The 6,043-nt window shown below is 43.6% G+C and overlaps 1 pseudogene; it reads right to left on the bottom strand.

Moving 5' to 3' along the window:
• Positions 1–4,609: 4,609 nt before the first annotated feature.
• On the bottom strand, positions 4,610–5,783 carry LOC107536116 (eukaryotic translation initiation factor 3 subunit E pseudogene; annotated as a pseudogene).
• Between the last annotated feature and the right edge of the window lie 260 nt (positions 5,784–6,043).

The following is a 6,043-nucleotide window of genomic DNA, read 5'->3' as shown; positions in this document are numbered from 1 at the left end:
TTGTCAAATTCTACAGAATTTTTAAATTGCATTTCTCCTTGGATCATCCTTAGTTGAAGTCAAGAACAGATAAGCACCACCCCCCCTTGATGTATTTGAAGACCATTGAAATACATGACCCAAACCTTTTCATTACATTAATCATTCCAGTTGTCACCACTGTAGCTGTCCTGTGACCTCTCCTCTAGCTCTGGGCATCACTTCCGATTTGCAGAATCCAATGCTTGATGCCATACTGTCTGGTAAGGGTCTGACAAGGACAGGACACTAGCAACTTTCAGCTAATTTGTCACCCCTGCCTTCCTTTCCATTAGCACTTCTGAGTTTGTGGCATGTGGGCTACCATTCTTCCCCCAACAACACCTGCCTCGATGACTCTGGCTTTACAGAGCTGTGAGGGGCAGAAGTTGTGGCGAAGGTTGAATGATGGGGGGGCAGGAGAAAGAGGGAAGTCCAGTATGTTGTGAACAACACTAATCCCATGTTTTACTTCTTGGTGCGCCATATGGGATAAGAAGCCTTTAGTAGCAGCCCTGGTGTCTTCTCTGCCCCGAATGGATGTCTAGACCTTAACTTTAGTGTGAAGAACTCTAATACCATATCCATCCAAGAGGCTGGCTCTTTTACTCACAGGACAGGTGAGTAGGCAGCTCCCCAGCTGCAGAGGCAGTTTTGAGGACACAACCTCAGGTTTTATATGGAGTCTCCAGAGCCATAGGCAGAGCCTGTAAGGGGCTGTAGGGGGTGGAGCAGAAACAGTCTGCTTCTTTAAGTCACTTCAGGTCTACTGGGACTGAACAGTGGAAATGGGGTCCTTCTACTGGATGACTGGGCCCCCACATAGATGCTTCCTCCCATCACCCCCAGTGCTGCAAGGTGCCAAAAGTGACACTTATTCACAGCCCCAATGTCCCAAAGCTCTACCGTATGCTATAAAGAATTGGGGCAACCTCCCCATCTCACTCATTGGCAACTTTATTCTTCCAAAAACCTCAGGGTCATCCTTGTCTTCTCTCTTTCTCTCACATCATACATCCAATTCACTAGGCAATGCTACCAGGCAGCCCTCACAATCTTCTCGAAATCCTACCTTTGTCACGACTACAGGGGCCACAGCCTGGTCAAGCCCTGAACATCTCACACCTGGATTATTGCAGCGGCCTTTTAAAAGGTATCCCTGCTTCTCTCCTCACCACCACCCCCATTCAGTCCATTCTCCACACACAGCCCACTCCCTCCATATACATATACATACACGTACATACACACGAAGCCTTTTAAAATGTAGGTCACCCTCCAATGGGACCATTTTACTCAGAGTAAAAGCCAAAGTTGTTACGACGCCTGCAAAGCCCATGTGACTTGGACCACGTCACCCATCTACCTACACTCATATCCTGCCAGTCCCCTGCTGATCTCTCCACCCACCAGACACTAGGCATGCTCTAACCTGGGGCCTTTGCTCTAGTTATTCTTCTTCTTGATGTGGCCAACTCATTCATTTCCTTCAAGTCTTGGCTTCCATGTCACCACTTGACAATGTTGACCCTGATCATCTATTCAAAATGGCAATCAGTTCTCCCACCACTGACACATATCTGGATTTTCTTATTCTGCTCTTTTTTATTCACATCACTTATCACCTTCTAACTCATATGTAATGTACTTATCTATGATGTTAATCATTTATTGTCTGTCTCCCCATGCAAGCATGCATGTTCCTTGGGGCAGGGGATTTTTTGTTCTCTGATGTATTCCAAGTATCGAGGATGTTTTATGGCACATGAGTAGAGGCTCAATTAATATTTGTTGCATGAAAGAACAAAAAAAAAGAAAAAGTCTCTTTATCAACAGATGTCACAACTTGTCACTTAGGCAATGAAGCCACTCTGCTGGTGCTCCATGACTCCCAAGAGTCCCTGGTGAACACACCCCTTCCTGGTAATTTCCAGGTATGTCTGAATCTCAGAGATTACCGCACAGCTGAAATTAAACTGGCATCACTGGTTTAAGCCAAAATAGAAGAAAGGTGGGCAAGGATTCCCTGGATGTGATCTCTTCAGAGAAGGCATAGTGCGGTGAGCAGCTTGGTCTGGTTCAAAGACTTCGGTTTAACTCCCAACCACCCAATTACTACTTGGGCAGGTGAATGACAATTACCCCACAGGCTGTTGCACTGGTTATACAGACAATTTTGTGCAATCAGCTTATACATAGTAGGTACTTAATAAATTACTGGACAGTATCTGCCTTTTCAGCCCAGGAAGGATAGCTGTATTTGCCATTACAAGACAGTTCAGTATTTCTGAGGCTCACTACCATTGTTCGGCACCAGGGGCTTGGTTGGTAGCTGCCCCATGTGAATAAGTCTAATGTCCTGGCTGTGTAGATGGGCTGGCCTGGAAAGGAAAGCTGAAAGGTAGAGAAACGTAGCACATGAAGCAGTCACTTGTACAAAAATGACTAGATAATTTTGATCAATCTCTCCATGCTTTCTAATTGTAGGATGGCATAAATGAAGATACAACAGAGAGCAAAGCACATGCGTACACAGATTCCTGGTTCAAGAGAAATATCCTCAAGTGTTAACTGCTAAATCTAACTCAGATTCTCCGTCCATTTGGAAAAGAGAGGAATGCTGTTCTATTTAGCAGATTTGCTTTCTTCCAGCTGAATTCTGCTTCCTTTTGTTTTCCTCTGTGACCTCACTGAAAAAGTAAAGATCAGAACTAAGTAGGCCTGTACCAACATTGTCAGCCTGGAATATCTCCAGCCACAGTTCATTCCAGGGTGGTTTTGGGCCACTATTTTCTGAACAAAAAATCAGGACCTTGCCCAAGTCACTTGTACTACCAGACAGGCTCTCTAAGGCCTGGGTTGATGCAGAAGCCTCTGAACACATAATGCTGTTCACCTACCTAACCCTGCAAAGGAATCCACTGTTTACCCAACACACAGGTAGCTCTGGAAAAGAGGCCAAACAGAGTAGAGGTAGAAAAGGTTTTCAAAAGGATAAAGTCAGCCCTGGCCGAGTAGCTCAGCTGGCTGGAGTGCCGTCCTGATATGCCAAGGTTTGGGTTAGAGCCCCTTTTAGGGCACATACAGGAGTCAACTAGCGGGGTGCATGGATGGGTGGAAAAACAAATTGATGTTTCTCTCTCACTTCCTCCCTTTCTCTCTCAAATCAGTAAATAATTTTTTTAAAAAAAGGATAAAGTCAAGAGTGACTCAATCCTGGAGAAAAATGAATAATCTTAACAATAGCCAACATAGCGCACACACTTGCATGTCAGGCACCGTGCTAAAGGCTTGTCATGCATCGTCACATTTATCCCTCCCAGCCTTCCTACATATGATAGAACAAAACTGAGCCTTCTCCAGATCAAGTGGATTGTCCGGGGTAAGTCAGCTCCGAAGAGACAGAACCCGAGTTTGAATTCAGTAGGTCAGACTCCTGAGCCAGTGCGCAAGAAGTGTCATTAAAATAAGTTCTCCATCATTTTCCCCCTTCATCTCTCTTCAGGGGCTACTCACAGTTTTAACGCACATTTTTTAAATGTAACCATTCCCCTCTTGCCCTATCTCTAAGTTTTCTTGGGGAGCTTCTCCCAATTTGAATGGTCAGGCTGAATGTATCCCAAAACTGAGACCTGGTGTCACTGTCAGCAGAGAGATGTTCCAGACCTACAAAGAGCCAAGTGGTCACACACTGCTGAGAATTACTGGTCCTGATGCAGCTTCAAACACTTTGTTTTGTTTTTCTGACTGCAAAAGAATATGCTCATTGTAAAACTTTCAGGTATGTTTGTAAAAAATGATTCTAGAAGCCCAATTATACAATAGGAAGCCAAATCAGCCCTGCTTTGCCCTCCACATACATATTTCTCTTAATTTTTCCTTAACCACCAAATTGCATCAGATTGTACTTGTTTTTGTTGTGTTGTGATTTTGTAGGATAATAATCTTATTCTTAGGAGAGTCACACTAAAGTGAGTGGGGTTAAGTGCCATAATGTTTGCAACTGGTGTTCAAATGGTTTGGGAAAAGAGAGGCAGGGTGGCAGGAATTTGGCACTGTTAATGACTGAATCTAGATAGGAACTATACAGGTGTTCATTGTACAGGTCTTTCAACTTTTTGTATGTTTGATAGTTTTCAAAATAAAGTCACAAGAACCACTGGGATGTGTGAGGAAGGAGGTTAGACATAGCCCAAATGTCAAATACCCAAACTCAGAAATATGGACCCTACATACCCGTTCCTTCTAGGGGCTGAGTATCGCTTATGGGCAAGTTGACTGATGTGGGACTGGATTCCAGTCATCAACCTCAAGGGTACCATCAGACCTTCTTGGAGGTAAGTAATTTTTCCTTGCTTGATTAGCTCAGTGGCTCCAACCAATCAAAATATGGTAAATTGCACACAGCGTTAATAGAAGACTTCATACTATGATCAACATGAGTGATTATTTGAGAGAGAGAAGATGCAGGCAAGGGGTCTTCAGGATGAGTGGCTGCCAAGACATTACCACTGGCCTACAGCAAAGACTTGGAGTTGGCCCTGGGAGTTGAGTTGGTTAGTTTTTGAGAAGTTTCACTCTCTTCTGGTTGTTACAGAAGAAACTCTGTAATGGGGTCTTTGTATATGTAAGATTTCTGTCGAGTAACTTTGACTAGATCTTTTAGTACCTGCTGGCATTTTTGAACATCTTTTTTATGACTGCTGTAGTCAAATAGCAAAGAATATGTGAACACATCATCTGAATTGCATCAAGGTACTGTGGCTGCCCTGGCTGGCATGGCTCAACTGGTTGGGCACCATCTGGAGCACATAAAGGTTGCCTGCTTGATTCCTGGTCAGGTCACAGGCCAGGGTTCTGGGCTTGATTCCTGGCAGAGGGGCATGCAGGAGCTGATTGATGTTTCACTTTCACATTGGTTTCTCTCTCCCTCCCTCCCTCCTTCCCCTTCCTCTCTCATTAAAAAACCAATTTAAAAATCTTTTAAAAAAATGATACTGTGGCTGGTAAAAGAAATAAAAAATTTTATTGCACCTTTCGAGTGGTTGAAGAGAGACCAGTGAATGAGCCATGTTCACCGCTGAGGAGACTGCAGTGGAGAATTCACAGAATTACCACCTATGGTCTCTTTTAACCACGTAAGGTCTTCCATGGCTGCATCCCAATTCTGCATTAAGATTTCCGAAGTCAGTTGTTCCCAGAGTGAACTCAAAGCATTTCTATCCATTGCTGGAACCAACACTCTAAAGAAATAAAGATATTCTGCTGCTCCATAGAAATTCCCACATTCATACTGGAATTTTGCATACCTGTATCTAAATATTCTTGCCTAAAACCATGCTTGTCTTCTAGGTAGTCAAACAGCATTGGACCATCCCAGGTTGACTGCATTTACCTTGTAGTTTCTGGACCTTCAAACATCTTCACAATTGGCTCTGTTTCTGCCCGAAACTGTTTCAGTTGTGCAACAACTGTGGTTCTTTTTTTTCTCAAAGCATGAGGAATATCATCAGAATAAAGGTTTTTGTATACATCCGTAGCAATGTCTACCATGTTGATATCACAAAGAAGATCCAGTCTTCCTTGTAATAATTCTTTTTCATTATATATCTCCTTTACAGAGAGAAACTCAAGCAACAGAAAGACTAGATGCTGATCCAAAAAGCACGCAAAGTAAGTAGTCAAGTCGTACTCTGCCATCTTGCCAAGGAAAAGGAGAGCCATTGTTTCTGAAGTTAATCACTCCAGTCACCTAAAAAGTTCTTGACATATATTTAGCTAAAATAAATGTTTAAAATTTCTGCAATTCCTTCGTGAAATTGGAAATACCACAGAGTCACACAAAGGCCAGGGAAGGGCATTCTGTGAGCAAGGCTCTGGTCCCACTGATCTGCAGCCTTTCTCTCCAGGCCTGCTGTGAGATTTCTCCAAGGTAACTGAGTGAAGAAGAGTGTTTGGGAGTCATATTTGCAGGGTGCAGCCTCTTCACTTCCTCATGAGGCCAGTCCTGGTTGAAAAGGTCTGG

This window comes from Miniopterus natalensis, chromosome 1 (assembly GCF_054644295.1).
Source record: "Miniopterus natalensis isolate mMinNat1 chromosome 1, mMinNat1.hap1, whole genome shotgun sequence".
Classification (NCBI taxonomy): domain Eukaryota; kingdom Metazoa; phylum Chordata; class Mammalia; order Chiroptera; family Miniopteridae; genus Miniopterus; species Miniopterus natalensis.
Note: the sequence above shows the minus strand (reverse complement) of the source record. Positions and strands in the feature narration are given on the sequence as shown.